This window comes from Mustela nigripes, chromosome 5 (assembly GCF_022355385.1).
Source record: "Mustela nigripes isolate SB6536 chromosome 5, MUSNIG.SB6536, whole genome shotgun sequence".
Taxonomy (NCBI): domain Eukaryota; kingdom Metazoa; phylum Chordata; class Mammalia; order Carnivora; family Mustelidae; genus Mustela; species Mustela nigripes.
Window position 1 is genome coordinate 56745854 of NC_081561.1, and position 18500 is coordinate 56764353.

General features: G+C 41.5%; 1 long non-coding RNA gene across 1 annotated transcript; it reads right to left on the reverse strand.

The window, feature by feature from the left end:
* Window positions 1–6775: 6775 nt before the first annotated feature.
* Window positions 6776–16521, reverse strand: LOC132017269 (uncharacterized). Its single transcript, XR_009404208.1, has 2 exons — window positions 16194–16521; window positions 6776–7153 (listed from the first exon to the last, which is right to left on the reverse strand). It is a non-coding gene; the product is annotated as an uncharacterized LOC132017269 (long non-coding RNA).
* Between the last annotated feature and the right edge of the window lie 1979 nt (window positions 16522–18500).

Consider the following 18500-nt stretch of genomic DNA (forward strand, 5'->3'; position numbering starts at 1 on the left):
GGTAGTATCATTGAAGAATACTGGTTTCTCAGTGATGGCTGTGTCCTCAAAACACAGGAAGTACTTTGCACATGGTAGTTTATTAATACATTTCTGTTTATTTGAACTGGAAGCTAGTAAGGAATGAGTTTCTGAAGGCTTTAAGGTTCATAGCAAAGCAAGGTGGCAGCTGGCCTGGCAGGGAAGCCTCTGGGTATGGAGCTGGCCTTGGGGAAGGATAGGTTGAGGCTGAGGAAATTAATGAACCTGATTCTGCCTACCAGCAGCCTTCAGATCCATTCCTCTCCCTTTCAGAACCTTCCAGCTCTTGCAGTGCATGCCATAAAGTGTACTGATGTAATGTCATTTTGTTTTGCTCACTCTTGTTTCATTTGTGATCATCTTTGTCCATACAAGCATATCACCTCTTTCAGGATAAGGCCTCGTTTTTAAACTTTTCTATTTTTGACTGCAACTGGCATGGCACTGAGAACTTAGAACATGTATATTTGCCCATCAGCTGACCTCTAACCCAGCTAATGGGAACAATATTTTCCCCTAATTTCCAGGTGTGGTGGCAAAGAAATTTCACTTTAATTTGCTGGGTATCTGTCACGTGTAAGAACACTGGGAGAAAGGTGCCACAGATCACGGGGGAAAAACACAACAAACAGCACTCTGATCCTCAAGCTGGCCTTCTTTTCTCTTAGTCTCTATCTGCCTGTTTGAATTTCGTCACAAGGAGTAATAGATTTCTTTGTTTCCGCTCTAGATCTGGAGTGAATTAGCATTCATGTTTTTGTTTGTTTGTTTAGTTAGCAGAACTGTCTTCCATATTTTTGGAATCATGAGATCTTGGAAGAACACGCTCAACAGAAAGAAAAAAGAAATAAGGAAGACTTCCTCCTCTATTTGCTTCCCGGATTTTTTTTTTTTTTTTGAAATTGATCCAATGCATAATAATTTCGTGGTAGTGGTTGTTAAAATCCCTGGTGTAGGCAAATAGAGGTAACAGGAAATTTGGGGGGCAAAACTCTGGAATTCCCTGTGTTATCTGGTGGCAGGCTTTTCATTTATAGTCCATTTAAATCTGCCTCAAAGTCTATGGCCTGATAATGTGAGGTTGGTTTCCTCCATTTTGCTCCACATTGGAAGGCCATTCTGGGGTGAATGCCATTTTCCTGTCGCATTTTGCTGGTGGTCTCACTGTAAGGTATATTAGAATGAATGAGACATGGCTGTGCCTGAATCTCTAGGTTTATCAGCTAAGGAAGTACTGTTTATAAGAGATTAAATGAAATAAACTAGTTTAAGGAAAAAACAACTAGCATCTACATTTCTGTAAATTCCCAAAGCAAAAATAAACACTTGGACCCTGGACTTTGCAAGACAAAAATCCTTGTTTATCTACATTTTGTTTTCTATGTACCTTTGAGAAAGCAAGCCTTGTTCTCAAATTCCATTTTGCTACAGTAGAAACTTTGGGATCCAAAATTCTGGCTTCAAGTCAAACTTCTATTATATACTACCTATGTAACCCTGGTTGTCTATTCTCTTATTGGCTCAGTTTTCTTATTTTGGAAACCAAAACAAAAGACTTGATATTGTAAGGTTGTTGTAAAAATTAAGTAAAGAACTTAATCATTGGTGCAGAGCATGGCAAAAAGTGAGCACTTGGGAAATGGGAGCTGTTTATTTTCTGCCCCTCTTTTTATAGATGCTAAGAAGAACAAATCAGTAATAGTGATGATGGGATGACAGCTGTCTTAGCTTGGGCTGCAATGTATGACAAATAGCACAGACTGAGTGGCTTAAACAACAGACATTTATTTCTTACAGTTCTGGAAGCTGAGAAGTCTAAGGTCAAGATGCGGGCAGATTCAGTTCCTGGTGAGGGCCCTCTTTGTGGCTTCTTGCTCTGTTCTCATGGGACAGAGAGAGAGAGAGAGAGAAAGAGAGTTGGGAGGGGTGCTCTGGTCTTTCTACTTCTTCCTATGGGACATTAATCTCATCATGGGGTCCCACCTTCTTGACCTCATCTAAACCTAATTACCTTGCAAATATCACACCTCTAAATACCATCACATGGGGGGTTAGGGCTTCAAGATATAAATTTTGAGGGACACAGACATTCAGTGTTTAACATCTGAGTGACAGACAGTGATTTAGAATGCTACATTGTTCTTTGCTGCCATTCCCAGCTGGTCTTATTCCCAGTGCCTACCTTGTGCTCACTAGTAGTGAAGATTCCAGAGACAAAGGACCCTGAGAGAGTGTCAGACTTTGAGGAGCACCAACCCCCCAAATTCCCTAAGACTTGAGAGGGAAGAAGGATGATAGATGGAGGTAGGAGAGACAAAGTCTAGTGCACCCACCCTGTGCACCCACCCAGCCTCATTTTCTGCAAGGGTGGGGAATCCCAGCGCCTGTGGCCGGTGCCACTATGACTAGAAACAGGCCTCATGTCAGGCAATTGACAACTGTTGTCAACTCCTCTTGAAATGCTCAGATGAGCAGGTCTTGTCTATAGCTCTACCAAGGGTGGAGGCCTTGGTACTCATCTGTCATGAGGTTGATTACCCCATGGCTGACCAGAAGAGAGACTTAAGGAGAGAGACTGAGGAAGAGTTTTGAGATAACAACTTTTTGAGCTTCTTTGGAGGAGAGAAGGCTTGAGTGACTCAGGGAGGCTGCCCATATGTGTGCACAAAGGGGTGGGGGAGAAGACAGCAAGCCACTAGCATTATAGGAGAATGGATGCTCTAAGCACCCCATTCACAGGCAAGATGGAGAGGGGGTACCTGCCAACAACAATCTCCTTCTTCCTTCAACAGCTTTGTATAGGCTGCACATTGATTTCGAGATGTATAAACTGAAACATGGTAGTGTTTTCGTTTCCATCAGACTTTGGTTGTATAAACGTGATAAGAAGAGGAGGGAGAAAAGCTAGTCGAGATGTAACATAGACATTCCATAGGGTCCTGGAAGTTGGAAGGTCACAGTAAGCAATAAGATGGAAGTCTAAAGGAATGAAAAAGAATGATGTACAAATTAAAGATAGAAGACTGGAGGCAGAAAAATTAAAGAAATTCCAGTTCTAAGTTCCCTTGGAGATAAGTAGTAGAATATGGTTGAAAGGCCATGAAATTGGAAAAAGAGATATGCTAACTCAGCTTTCCCATTTATTAGGCTTAGTGAACTGCTCATATTCTCCATTTTCCCATCTATGAAATGAGGTTAACCTACATGGTCGTTCTGGGGATTGAATGAGACAGAACATGTTGTACAAGTTAGGATTCTTGGGTGCAGGCAATAGAATCCAATTTAGGCTGAAAAGAACTTATTGGAGAATGGGTAATCTACAGAATCTCCATTAGGGCTAGAAAATTGGGCTTAGAGGCTACAGAGTCAGAGATGCCTTATTTTGGATAAAGGATCTGGGCTGAGGGCCGCAGGAATGGTCCCTCTCTCAGGGTGGAGATACTGGAAGCTACTTCTGGACTCCCCCATTACTGCTGCCTTGGGAAACTGGCTGCCATCATCCTCACCCAAATGAAATCTGCATGGTACCTGTTCCTTTAGGTCACTGGCTTCTAAAGCAAAGTCTGAAGCAGGTGGTTCTGATGGCAACAGCTAAGTCACATGCCAGGCCCTAGTCTTGGAAGGAAGGTCTGGTGTCTCCAGTGAGGAATTTCCCAATCACAAGAAAGGTGTTGAAAAATGCTGAGAGACTGAACAACAACAACACACGTATACTGTCTTTATAAGTCTGCAGCTGATAGTTGCCAGACAGGAAGTTCTTCAACCTGGCAGTGGGAAAGGTGGAGAAGGAGGATGAAGGGGTCCTGGTCATGGTTTCCACTAACCCACTAAAGAAGGGGCTCACTAATTAGGAATGCTGTGGTTGATTCATGTTGGTGGGATTTGTTTAACCTCAATGTTACTTTTCTTCTCCCATAAGAGGCTGGTGAGCGAGCTCTTATGGGCAAGCAGAGGCAGTCATGTGATTAAGTCTGCTAAATAATTCAGCTTATTTTTTAGCATCAGTTTAGTCTCCACTTTCTATTCTTTCTGTAAACACTGCAGTATAATCCATAAGTGGTGCACTGACATGCAAGTCTTGTAAGAGAAAAATGCTCATTCGGAACCTAGGCCCTTCCCTTGTCACCAGCATCTGGTTAAAAAAAATGTTCTCCAGAAAGAAAGAAACAGAGGGAGGGAGGGACTGAGGGAAGGAGGGAAAGAGAGAGAGAGAGAGAGAGAGAGAAAGAGAAAGACCTAGCACGTACCTGTAGCACCTTCTCAGTGAAAGCAAATATAGATAGTTTTCTTCTTTCTTTTGTTACCATATAAATAAAGAGGCTACTGAGATTTCACAAGTTGATCGGGCTTTGAAGTGAGCAGAGAAACAAGCACAAGTCCCATGGGCATAACTAAATGAGGTTTTTTGATTTTTGTTTTTGTTTTCCCCATCACTGTTCGCTGAGACAATCAATGGATTTGGTTCCTACTTAACCTCAAGTTGTCCTCCATCAACTCTATGAAATCTTAATTCCAGTTCAATCCCAGTGCCCTTGTGAAAAATCATGGGTCAGCATAATTCTGCTTTAGGATTTAGATCCAAAGTAGAGTTTGTGTGGTCCATGTTGCCACCCTACCTTTCGATCTTGGCTCTCTCTTGGCATGAAGCGGGCATTTAACACACGTGAATGACAAAGAAGCACTGTGATCTAACACTGCAATTCCCAGATGCGAGGCTGTCTCAGGGTACAGAGAACTGGGTCACTCTTCCTGAGTTGGATGCCTTGGGGACACCTTGAATTTGTTCAGGGCCCTGGGCAGTTGAAGGTAATTGCTGAAATTGCGGAAGGGGTAGAAAGAAGCCGGCTCTACCAGGTCTGTCTATGATCTCAGGGCCTATGACAAACCCCCACACCCCTCAGTCGGGCAGACCCAGACAGGTGGACTGGCAGGACCCCACCTCCTATTTCTACCAGGTATCCCACGGAGCGCATCTCTCTCCCTGATTTCTGCGATTCTCTCTTCCCTGGCGTGCCCCTGCGGACCACAGACCACCGGTAGCGACCTGGGGTCCTGTCGGAGAAGCGCTTCTGAGACGGCGTTCACGGTGGGAGGAGAAGACAGGCTGAGGCCATGGTCAAGGTAGGCTTAGATGCCCAGCCTCAAGAACTGCTTCTTAACTGTGCCATGTACTACCTGGACGGCTTGTTCTGACACCCATGGCTCCCTGGGCCTCCCTGGCAGAGTTTTTGATTCACCAGGTCTTGGGTGGGGTCTGAGAATTTGCATTTTTAACACATTCCTGTCAAACCAGCTGATGTGGATGGTTGGAGGACCATGCTTAGAGAACCCTGCCCTGGGGCATTGCTCCCCCCCCCCCCCCCCCCCAACTGCTATTGGCTGCAAAGTGTTATGGAACAACCGTGGGGTTTGGAATCACAGAGGCACGAGTTCGGAGCTTGTTCCTGTTCCTTCTTACCTGTATGTCCTTGAGCAAGTTCCTTAACCTTGCTGGGAATTAGCTTTCTCATTTGTGTGAACCCCACCAGCCTATGAGGTAATTTATACAAAGCCCCTTTGCACAGTGCTTGGCAACTGGTAGTTGTTACAAAATACTGCTCTCCTTCACCAAACCCTCTTTTTCTCTTGCTGCCTTACTAATAACACATTTGAGAAGTCACTCGAAGGGAAACACTAGGCTAGACTGATGCTTCCAAATCCTGATGAGAGCCCTGGGGAGGTTTCACTGGATACATGGTCCCATCTCAGTCTTAACCAACGTGTGGGCATGCGTTGTGCCCCTGAACATTCTCAGAGCTCTGCTCTGCAGAGGTAGGTGGTGGAGGCACAGCCCTGCCTGCTCTCCTGTGTATCTCACCACAGGATTTCTACCCACTGGACTCAGTGACTTCTTGTTTAGTCCCTCATGGGGTTTCTAGCACTTTCCTGATGGGTCTTTCTTTGCACAAATCATTCCCTCTGCCTCTTAGGCTCTTTCCTCACCTTCTGTCTGACAAGCTCCTACTTTGCACTATCTTCAGATTTCAAATCTATTACTATTTCCTCAGGGATGTCTGCCATCAGACAAGGCCTGAATATCAAGTATCTCTACATCACTAGAAAGCTCCGTGAGGAAAAGTTCACGCCAACTTTCTCCTTCTATCTGTGTGGTAGAGCTTGATCATGCCTTGTGGCCATCCTGTATTTTTGGACCATCTTCTTAAATCTGGCCAGTTTTCTTCATTATGAGTCCTGCATCTTCCAGAAAGAATCCAGAACTCATTCACATCTCTTCCCTTATGACTGGAGTCCAGGCAGTTTGCCCAGGCTTGCCCAGTCACACTAAACTGTGTGAGACCAATCACGAACTACTATGTGAACAACCAGTTACCAGGAGGCTTTCATCACTGGCCAGGATGGCATCAGGGCATGAAGCTGTCAGAGGACAGCAGTGATGAAGTTTCTTTCATCTGATACCCAGCAATGCTTGGACAACCTCTTGTGTTTGTTGTACAACTGTGGGGCTGTGGGGGCTGCCTGGAGCTGGTCTGTGGTGTGACCAGGAATTGGTCACAGAATAGTAGCCTCGAAGCCAAATTCTCTGGCCCTCCATAGATTCTGGGAGACAGCTAAAACACACAACTAGTTCAGTTCTTCTGCTTGAACAGACTAGAATGGGTTCGTAACCAAGAACCCAGGCACTTCCATCCTATCTGTGATGTCTAGCATAGTGCACAGTGTATTGCAGGTATTCTGTAGTATTTGTTGAGTCGGATAATTTAATAAGTCTTTACTACAGTTAAGCACTAAGTTATGTCCATAAGATGTTACATGGATTTATCCTCATAAACTTATTAATATCATCTTCTCTTGTAGATTGCATAATCCCGCAAGATATTTGCTGTCCCTACTTCAGAGGTTTAAATTTATCTGCTTCATTGATACAGGCTTAGCCATGTCTTGCTTCAGCTCGTGAAATCTGAGCAGAAGTGATGTGTATCACTTCCGAACAGAAGCTTGAAGAGCCAGCATGTGATCCTCTGTGCCCTTTTCTTTTCTCTCTCTGCTAAGAGTCAGGCAATATTCCAAAAAGGGGCTGCTTTGTTAGCTGGGGTCCTGGAGAGAATGTGACATAGAGCCAGATGAATCTGACCTGCAATAAACATGCAACATGTTAGAACTGCCAGTCGGAGAGATGTCGGTGCTCTTTGTTTCCATGGCATAACCCAGTCCGTCCTCTAACAGATACACTCATGACACATGAAGACACTAAGGACACAAGATAATTGAGACAGGATTTGAACCCAGGCAGTTTTACCTCTCAGAGCCCGTTATATCTTAACCATATGCTAACCCCTACCTGGCTTAATCAAGAAGACAAAAGAAAGAAAAAAATCATCACCCATTTTGTATGTAATTATAAATGAGGAATCAGAAATAATCACACATTCTGAAGACATTTAAAGCATTATGAAGCAGCGTTTTGCAACATGATGTGGAAATGTACTCGGAGACTTGGGTAAGAAGATAATTTTCTAAGTAACAAAATTAACCTTAGGAGACGTAAAGACATAAAACAGACCAACCACCATAAAAGAAACTGAAAAGATGATTAAAAATCTATCCAACCACCTCCCTGACTCCTACACCTGCTGGCCACTGCTTAAAATATTAGGCCTAGACTGCTTCATGGGTGAATTGTTTCAATTTTTAAGTAACAGATAATTCCCTACTATTTAAACTGTTCCAGAGGCTTCATACATACGTTATTTTTAAAAATCCAAAGTAACATTGTACCAAGACCTTGCAAAAAAACACTAAAAAATAAACCTAGCATCCAATTTTGTTTAAGAATAGGAACAATAAGTCCTTACATTAAATATTAAAAATACATGATTCAGCAAAACAATTAAAATACAGCAAGTGGAATTCATTTTTGAAAATTAAGGATAGCTTAGTACTTGGTATAGGTTGTGATCACACACTATCCTAATATAGGTCAAAGAGAAAATGATGTTCATCTCAGTTAATGGCCAAAGGCCTTAAATGAAGTTCAATAATCAGTTTTTATTTTTAAAAGATTGATTGATTGATTGATTGATTGATTGATTTTAGAGGAGGGTTATTGGGGGAGGAGCAGAGGAAGAAGGAGAGAGAGAATCTCAAGCAGGGAGCCTGATAGAGGGCTCGATCTCAGGGCTCCAGGATCATGACCTGAGCCAAAACCAAAAATCAGACATTTAACTGACTGAGTCACCCAAGCACTCCCATAATTAGTTATGATTTAAAATCATACATAAACAACTCAAACAAAAAAGGAAAACTACAATAGATGGATACTTTCTTTACCAAACAATAAAATAGATATTTCAAACCCTCAGTCAGCATCAAGTTTAAGGTGAAAACACTAAAAACTTTAAACGCTATGGTTTTGCACTCAGCACTGTGGTGAGACACTATTTGCTGTGTATGGTCTATTACAGTTAGATGAGTATGAATAAGAGATATGAATATTACATCAGGAAAACTAAAAAAATAACCTGAAAAACTATTAAAATGAGAGATCTCAAAAATTGATATTTTTACAGAAATAATGACACACACAGAACTTCTGTTTCTTCCTAAAATGGAATAAGAGGGACTGAACTTACCCCAACTGATATAACCAAACACCAATGCATGCAAAACATGAAACAGCAGTTTTTGAAACAATGGACATTAGGCAACAAAGGACATTGATTCCCAAGGGACAGAAAGCAAATGTTCTAAGTTCTGTGACTGCTTCAGCTTCTGCCTTTAGAGAGTTTCCAGGCTGTGGTGGAGGAAAAGGAAGCAGGCAGAGCTCAGCTGCTCAGCTGACCACCTGAGTTGAGACTGTTTATGCAAACAGAAATAATTCAGGGAATAGAAGAAAACTTTAAAAATGTGTAATTAAAATCTTCAAAGAGTTAAGAGAAGTTACTGTATCTGTTGAATAAGGCCAACATTCCAGTGAAATAAGGCCAACATTTCCAGTTAAAGACAAGAAAGAATTTTGGGGGAGTTTAAAATATGAGAGAAGGAAAATGAAGGGAGATTGGAGGATAATGTTGGAGAAATCTTATTGCATATAGGAAAAAAAAAAAAAAAAAAAAGACAAGAAACCCCCAACAACCCCGGAAAGTAGAGGAAAAAAAAAAGAAAAAGAAAAAGAAACTTAGAGAAATGATCTAGTGGATAATAAAATTCCAGAAATAGAAACCAAAAAACAAAACAAACCAAAACAAAAAACAAAACCAAACTGAGAGGAGGGAGAAAAGTATTACAATGATACAAGTAGTGGGGGGAAGAAGAAAAAAAATAACACAAGTAAACATCTTACAACACAAAAAATTGAGTTTTTTGATAGAAAGAATCCACTGAGCCTAGTACAATGAAAAGAAAAAGACTCATACCAATGAGCTTCATCATGAAATAACCATAAACTGGGAATAAAGAGAAAAATCCTGACAGTTTCCAGGAGGAAAAATAGATTGTTCATAGAATAAGGAAAAGAATGGTATTGTCCTCTCAATGAAAATGGAAAGGAAAAAAGACAATGAAGATACATGTTTGCAATTCCAAGGAAATAATTATTATAATTATTGTTATTATTAATTTAATTGGTGTGAAGGGGAAGCTGAATTCTATACCAGCCAAACCAGCAAAGCAGAGGCAAGCGTAGAATAAAGATATATGTTAAGACTGGCAATGTCTCAAAAACTTATTTCTAGTAAACTCTTTCTCAAATGCTACTGTAGAACGTGCTTCTCAAAAATGAAGGATGACATGACGAGAGGGAAACATGGGACTGGAATAGAAATGGAAGGGAGTCCCACAGCTGCAATGGAGCAAGCAATTCTCAGTAGAGGAGGGGGAAGGATATGGCTCAGGTGAGATTTCTTTGGGGGAAAAAAACTGAACCAGTAGAGTCTATGAAGAAGAGACTACGTGGAAACGGAACTGAGAGACATTTTACAGTTTTTTTGGAGGGCGTGAATAGGAATTATCATCAGTAAATGTATCTACTTAATGCAATATGTAAATCTTGTTCTATTTCTTTTCATTTTCTTAAGCACAGAATTAGTGGTCGATGATGTATACAGCTGACTCTTGACCAGCACAGGGGCTAGAGGTGCCAAAAGTTGAAGATCTGTGTGTAATTTTTGACTCTCCCAAAACTTTACTACTAATAGCCTACTGTTGAGAAGTCTTACCAACACCGTAAATAGTTGCTTAACATACATTAGATATCTTAGATGCATTATATACTCTATTGTTTCAATAAGTAAGCTAGAGAAGAGAAAATATTAGTAAGGAAATCATTAAGAAAGAGAAAATACATTTACAGTGCTGTATTGTAGAAAACAACGTACCGTTCTTCATGTATAAATGGACCTGCACAGTTTAAATCCATGTTGTTTAAGAGTCAACTCTGCTTTTCCAATGTTAAGGGGAATTTTTCAAAATGGTAACATTATGATTCTCACAAAATATTAAGTGAACACACATCATAGGGTTCATTTAAGCCATCAGTTATGGAGGAAACCAGTAAGGTGTTACAACCAGTTCAAAGGACAGTCCACAGGACAGACGAATGAAGAGGCAGTAATTCTGAAGTAAATTTCCTATTAAATTCAAAATTGTTCCCTTCTGCAAGAGAGAAGACAGTTGAGTTTCCACTGGATACAATTCATTTCCATCTTTGTGGACAGTATTCATTTATTATACTATCAGTTTTCTACAATTCCTAAAGTTATAAAATGGCTCAAAAACAATGAAAGGCACAGATCCAGTAAAATCAGACAACTCGGAAAGGTCCACAAGATAATGTCTAATATTCCATTGAAAAAATATCCAGTAATTTTTCTGCCTATTTCAAAGTTTTTTTTTTACATTTGTTTCTGGCACATTATGTAAATTTTAAATTCTGTTTTTATTTAAAAGTGTAATGGAGGAAAACATGTGTGCTATTAGCCAAATTAAAGGGATATATAGGTGTTCAGATAATTGAACAGGATTGTGCTAGTAAATCTTAGAGCATTTTACCCAAACTGTAGGCAGAGTTCCACGAGGGACAGATTTTTGAGATATACTTTAACTTTCCTAAGCCTTTATGACGAGAAGCCTGTTGGAGTTAATCTTTGTTGCATATTCTTTTTTAAAAAAATATTTTATTTATTTATTTATTTATTTATTTATTTAGAGAGCATGAGTCGGGGGAAGGGCAGAGGGAGAGAGAGAATCTCAAGCAGGCTCTGCAGTGAGCCTGAAGCCCAGTGTGGGACCCTGAGAGCGTGACCTAAGCCGAAATCCTTATTGCATATTCTAAATGCATCTTCTAGAACCTTGAGGTCAAACATTTTAGTTCATAGTGGTACCCATGTTTTCTTAGTAGCTACAGTTAGGGTTACAATAACAGGAGAAAGAAGACAAGGGCCAAAACACTCGGGGCGCAAAGTCTAGTTCTTGTCCACAAATCTGGTGTGTGAGACATGAAGCCTCAGTGCAGTGCTTACTGCATTTAAGATGGGTCTGTAGCCAAATATTTGACTTTCACCTTGGATTTTTCTTCTTTCACCACTCCCTTTCATTTGACCTTTTGGTTCTGTGCATGGAGACAAGTAAGAATACAGAGTTGGTGGAGAATCCTAAGTGTCTGGAAGAGAAAGTCTCTTAAAACCATCACTATTTTGAGTAGTAGGGAGGGAGAACATTGTTCTAAGACTTGGAGGACGAGTTGTGATTCACCTCCAAGAAATGACCAGAGCCAATAGCAGTTATTAGACTAAGTAGAATATGCAGGTAAGAAAGGAGAGTGACCACAGCTGTGCCAAACTTAATTTGCTAACGACTGTCCTGTTGGTGGATTGGAGTATGTCCTCCTTTCTAGGTATGTATAAAATGCCTGTTTTTTTTCTATTACTCCTAATAATGGATTCCCTTAAAGGACCCAACCTAGAAGATGTTTCATGCTATTGATTCAGAGTCCTTTATAACTCTCTCTTCCCTCTCCTAAAGACAGTTTATGAAACAGATTTAGGGATCAAGTTAAACAAAAGTATATGGTGAATGTCCTTTTTCTTCCTAGCTTATCGGGGTGGTGTGTATGTGTGTGTGTGTAAAAATCTGGAGGTCAAGGGAAGGGATGAACTTGTGTAAAGATCTCACCATGCATCAGGCTCATTGGTATGTATCTTACCCTGTGAGATAGGGATTTTTATCCCAGTTTTACAAATGGGAACATCAAGGCACTGCCCAACACAAGACAGCCAGCCATCTTATTCCAGGCTGTTTGGATTGCAAACCCACTCTTTCTGCTGTATCAGGCTGTTTGGCTGGAGGTGTGGTAGTTGGTCTTGCGTGAATCTCGTTCCCAGCTGGGATCCTCTTGTGGAACTCTCCTCCCTCTTTCAAGTTTTGTCTTCCAGTGTTGCCCGTCTTTGGCCTCTAGCTAAGAACTACCCTCTGAGACCTTTCTTGGCCCTGCTCCCACCTTCCCCTTTTGCATTGTCTGTGCCATTTGCAACAGGCTACTTGGGCCCCCCTCTCAAGGTAGCTTTGAACCTCCTCAAAGGTCTCCTTTCCCTTCTGACCTCTTGTGGCACTTGGAATTTACTCTGCATTTCATTTGGCATTTGTGTCCGCCTTCTGTTAAGTGCTACCTTTCCTACAGTTCATATCTTAGATCCCAAACTAGATGGTAAGAACCTGAGGACAGGGATGTTGTTTTAAACCTCTTTGAAAGTCTTGACTTCAAGTACAGGACTTTGCACAGAATAGGTGCTTGATAAACAGTAGTTAAACACCTTCATGAATGAAGCCTTTTGTAAGTGTTTCGCTATCTCCCTCTCTTCACTGTTAATATGAAAACAACTGTTCCTATGTTGTCAGAATTCCTGCAAAAGGGGTAACTTCTGGTAAATAAAATTTTCCCAAGACATGAATGAGTAATCAAGGCTTCATTTATTCCAGTATTCCTAAGAACAGCTGATTTGCTTTTCCACATGGGGTCTGTGTGTTTGCTGTTAAGAAAATATGTGGGGATTTCAGAGCAGGCTGAAGGGGGAACTGTCTTATTCAGAGCTGTGTCCACTCCCCTTGTTGGGGAGGCTGACAAGGACCAATCCTGGGTATAGCAGGACTGTCACAACTGATGCCACCACTCTTAGTAGCTTCTGTGCTTTGTTCCCTTTCTCTTGGTTTCTCAGTACCATTCTGTTCTTACTACCTCCAACCCTTGTTTCTCTCTGTCCCTTCAAACTGAGGCCCTGTGGGGCTAGCCTGATCCCAGCACCCTCCCTACCCCTTTCCAGAGTGTTCCCAGAAGAGGACATTCACAACCAATCCTGCCTTTTCCTCTGCGTGCCTCCAATAATGACCGGCTTGGCTCAGTCACTTCCTGGGTAGTTTCCCACAACAGAAATCTGTAGGGTAACCCCGTAAAACCCAGGTCAGCTTCTGCAACTAAGACAATTAACTTCATTAACTTTCATTACGTTCCCATCATTTCCAATAAAATTCTTTCCAAAATACCACTTATAAGACACGTAGCTGCCTATCAGTGTAAGAATTTTTTTTTTTTTTTCATCTATTTGGTTCCAGGAATTGAATTTCCTCATAAGAGTCGTTGCCCAACTTCATGTGGATACGATTTAAGACAAAGCTCTCCAATCTAACCTGACAGGCTTTAGGAGAACGGGTCCCCGTTTTCCACGCAAAGAATCAGAGACGCTTGCGTCATTCTCTTTTTTTTTTTTTCTTTTCTTTTCTTTCTTTTTTTTTTTTTTTTTTTTTGCCTCCTGCAGAATGAGAAAATTCTCCTCTAGGCTCAGCTCCCCCACCCACCGTCTCCCCCTCAGTGGCTTTGTAAATTAGGCAGAGTCATTTGCATTTTTACAGTCTCAAACCATTCATAGAAAAATCCCATTTTGCGTTCTAAAAACCAAGTAATAAATTTAGAATCATTTGGCAGTGAGATGTCATTCAGTTCTCCGATTTAAATAAGGGAGGAAGGAAAACCATTCATCTCACGTCCATCCTTGGAGGGGAGAGAGAAGTGCATCTTTAAGAAATCATGGGAGAGAGTCATTCCCTTTAGAAATCATTCACATTTCTTTCTGAGATGTTGTGCTTAATATCAGTTATCCATTTTCCTTTCTCTTTGTGCCATCCCCAGAATTCTTCCTGAGAAGCTAACATTAATCTTCTGCTTTGTTTCAAGGCCTCTATTTGATTAACCTTTTTTTCTTTCATTTGGGAATGACTGATTAGCAAGCAGAAATTAAATTTAAAAATGAAATTTCTCTGTACAGTGGGTTTTCTCAAGCCCACTGGTCTTCACTAGCAGTATGAATGGGATTGCCTCTAATCCCTTCTCTTTTTTCTGTATTGTGGCCACTGGAAAGACAAAATGCATTTGGGACCACACCTTGAATCTCAGAAAACGGTTGATATAAATCTACCCTTCCATCCCTGCAGGGTGAGATTTTTGTGTTCTCAAAGTTCTTGAAAGGAGGAAGAGAAATTTTCAAAGTCCCGAGGGCAAAGGGATTTGATAGAAAATACTTTAGATAATTGTCAACCTCAAGACTAGAGGTGTCCAGGTGTAGAATTTAATGTCGTTATTTTAAAGATTGGGAAAATGAGACATAATGGTAATATTATTGGTGAAGGCTGGAGGTATCTGCAGGTCTGGTTAGATTTCCCTGTGAGAGATACTTTGTCTGATGCACCGTCTTCTGGACACAAGCAACTGGAATGTAAGTCTGGTCTCATTGAGCCTGTCCTGAATTTCAATCAACTGCTCCTTCTCATGGGGCATTTCCCCCAGTGTCTCCTAATAGCACAGTTCATTCCTTCCTGACCTCTATTTTCTTTGATCTTCCCTTTTCTCCTGTCCTGAAGTTTTTCTCTCTCTGATTACTTATGGAAAGCATCCATATGTTATTCAGGCAAAGGCTGGAATCAAGAGCAAGGTAACTGACTCTCTGATTACTTACTGAAAGCACCCATATGTTATTCAGGCAAAGGCTGGAATCAAGAGCAAGGTAACTGACTTAAAGGTCACGATAAAGATGATGGTGTTGATAATGATAACAATACCTTGCATTGCCATTGTTGTTTCCAGCATGCAAAGCTCTTAACATTTCATTTTCTCATCTCATCATTCCAACCCTGGGAGATGAGTTAGGTCCATATCATCTTTGCCATCTTCTATGGAAACCAAGGCTTGGGTAAGTTAACTGATGTGCCTAAGGACCCAATCCAGGAAAGGAGATGAAATCAAGGTCCAAGCCTGTGTTTTAGGACTCTGAGACCAGAACCATATGGCTTCTCTGGAATCCAGTCTGATCAGTCTGATCAGTCAAAAGATATCTTGCTGCCAGGTAGTGCAGGGTGATTAAACCACCACAAAGATTTTGGATAAACATACGGGGGAAAACAAACGTTGACAGGTCAGTAAAACATGGGAAGAGTTCACTAAGGGAGATTGTGTAATCTCTCTCTTAATAGAGGATTTACCTGAAGCAACAGTTCCTACTTATTCCATGAAACATTCCAAAGTGTGTTTCCAGAAGACAGTATATATCCAAAACACTAAAAGACATGACTAATGGTAACCTCAGGCAAATTACTCAGTATCTTCAAAGTCAGTTTCTTCATCTGTGAATAAGAGGGTTTGGGGGAGGATTACATAAAGTAATGTAAGTACCCTGGCACAGAGAGGCCATTCAATACACGCTGCCAGTGCTTAACGATGGTAATATTTTCACTTGTATGAGGAAATAACAAGCACAAAGATTTGGCAATAAGAACATTCTTAGCTGTGCTTTTATAAATAGTAGTGAGAAGTTGGAAACAACCTAATGTCCAGAAATAGAGAAGGGGTCCAAGAGAGCCTGCTGGTAAACATCTAGGTGCTAGACTATTAGACAGTCATTTAAAAGACTATAAAATATGTTATTACATGGTGAGATGTTTGCAATTTCTTATATTTTAAAAAGCAAGCTATAAAATACTAAGGACAGGGTGGTTTTTTGGCTAAAGTGTGTGTGTGTGTGTGTACAATATATTTAATTTAGACATAAATATCTGGATTGGTTTACCTTCCAATGGTAACAATACAAGGGGAGAAAATTAGGAATGCTTTTAATTTTCTTATTTTTGCTTACCTGTTTTAAATTGTTTCCCAGCGATGAACATGTTTTTCAAGCGCCAGGCGTTGTTGCCTCCCCCGCCCCATCTTCCTTAATTCAGCAGGTCTGTGCCGCAGCCAACACTCACTAAATCCTCAGTTGAGAAGGGTTTTTTGAGTATCCACTATAGGACAGGTCCTGTTCTAGGCACTGGATGTAGATAGAGGTGAATGAGATAGACAAAGCTCTTCTCAAAGAGCTTACATTTTGTTGGAAGGAAGATCCAAGACAAACACATAAAGAAGGTGGGATGGACCCCACTTCCAGGTGAGGCGCATATTTCTGGGGAAGCCACTCCTTCTAGTAACAGTCATTCCCCACTCCCTCAAGCACCCTGCAATCCGAGGTCCAACGTCATTTATTGGGATAAAGGCTGCTTATCTCTTGTTCAAGTACACGATTCCCTTAGGGGTGAGGGCTGTGTCAACACTGGTAATGTATACCTCAGTATGAGTCATTTCCTGAAAGTAGATTATCTGACCTTGAAGGAGTGCGGGGGAAGCAGTGAAAGTATATTGAGGAAGAGCTGGGGGTCACAGCGTTGCCACTTTTAGAAAAGTAGAGGACATGAAGTTGGAGTCGGGTGGGGCCTGGGTGTGCAGGAAACAATACAGTGCAGAGTGAGCATGCCATTGGGGTCCAGCCTCCGTGAACTGATCTTGGTTTCAGCAGCTATCCCCTGGATACGAAAACAAGGTCACCTCTCCCAATGCTTCCCTCTCCATTGTTCAAAAATAATTTTTCATTTTTTTTTTCCAGATGTGGCAAAACTGTCACTGGTGCCACAAGGCTTGGTTCTCTGGATTCCCAGACACTACTTTATCAGATGACATCCCTCCTTGTTTCTCCTATGCAAGGGTTAGAGATCTTTTATGACGGTGTTATAGTTATACATGTAGGCACTCCACTTCTCTTCTAAAAACAGGTGATCATTAAGGACAAAATTTATGTCTATGAATCAATTATGGTTCAATAACAGCTTTCAACAGACCCCAAAATAGTGTCTTCATGATGGTAGTTTCCATATGTATCCGGTGTTTGATAAGTCACTTATGGCATGAAATGAATGTAAAATATGCTACATTACGGGCGTCACCTAGGCGTCCACACTGGGATTTCACTCAACAGCAAGTTGCCACGGCAACAGTCAGATCGGATCCACTGCATTTCCCACACTCACCTCTGGGCTACAACATGGAGGAAGAGGCAAAGCCTGGATCTGAAAGTATCTGAGCCAGGGGCTGGCATTTAGCCACATGGTGAGAGGGAAGATCTAGCTGCCAATCTGACTGGCTCAGTGGGATCAGTACTGTGGTAATTTTTTCATAATCTTGTGTAGGTCAAAAGGGTCTTTCTCTTTTTTAACAGGTAGAGGAGAGTTAGGAGAAAGAGAAATATATTTGGATAGCAGGAAATTTCAAATACTCCCTAAGCAGAAAACAACAAGTTGAATTTCATAGGTTTCAGATGAAATGCCTGCCAGGAGATTTCCACCCCCGGCCAGACTTTTAAGGCTCTTGAACTCCAAGTAGAGAGGGTTGGACCTTTGGCATTTTTATAGACCATTAGCGACATGAGATAATCCCAATAATTCCTGGAGGTAAATCTCACCCTCTCATAACCCAAATCAACTGCACCCAGCAGCATGGATATTCTAAACTCTTCTTCACCGCAACACTTTATTGTTTCTCTAGCAACCTGACAACTTGGGGAGCAGCACAGGGAGGCCACAGCACACAAAGTGAATTACAGCAGCAGTGTGTGGCCGGCAGAACGGCACAGAAGGTGGAGGGACTTGATCTCGCAAGCCAATGATAGCATCTACGCTTGAGACACCTCGAAACCCAACACTTTGAGGGGGGGTTGCAGGAAACAAAAGAAGGCAGCCAAGGAGAGGGAGAAAGATCTCAAATTCCCCTTCCTCTGAGAGGGGGTCTTGAGCATTTATGGGATTTTAGGGAGAACATGAGTGAATGGGATTGGAAGCTAGAAAGGGTGATGAAAGGTCAAGGAATTGTTGATCTACACAGGCGCAGTGCATCGTCATGCCTGTTCAGAGATGGTGTATTGACATGATCAGAGGGCGGAGATTTCGGTCTCTTCCATGTCAAAAGGTCACCTGTGGACATTTGCGCAGGCCCAGTAAGAAGTTCTTGACAACTGAAGCAACTATCATGTGACTTGTACCTCAGGAAGCTTTCCTCATAGAAGCAGTCCTCTATCCTTACGATGCGTTCCGTGGGCTGCCCGCGGTTTGGAAGCAGGCGGTTAGAAAGTTCATTG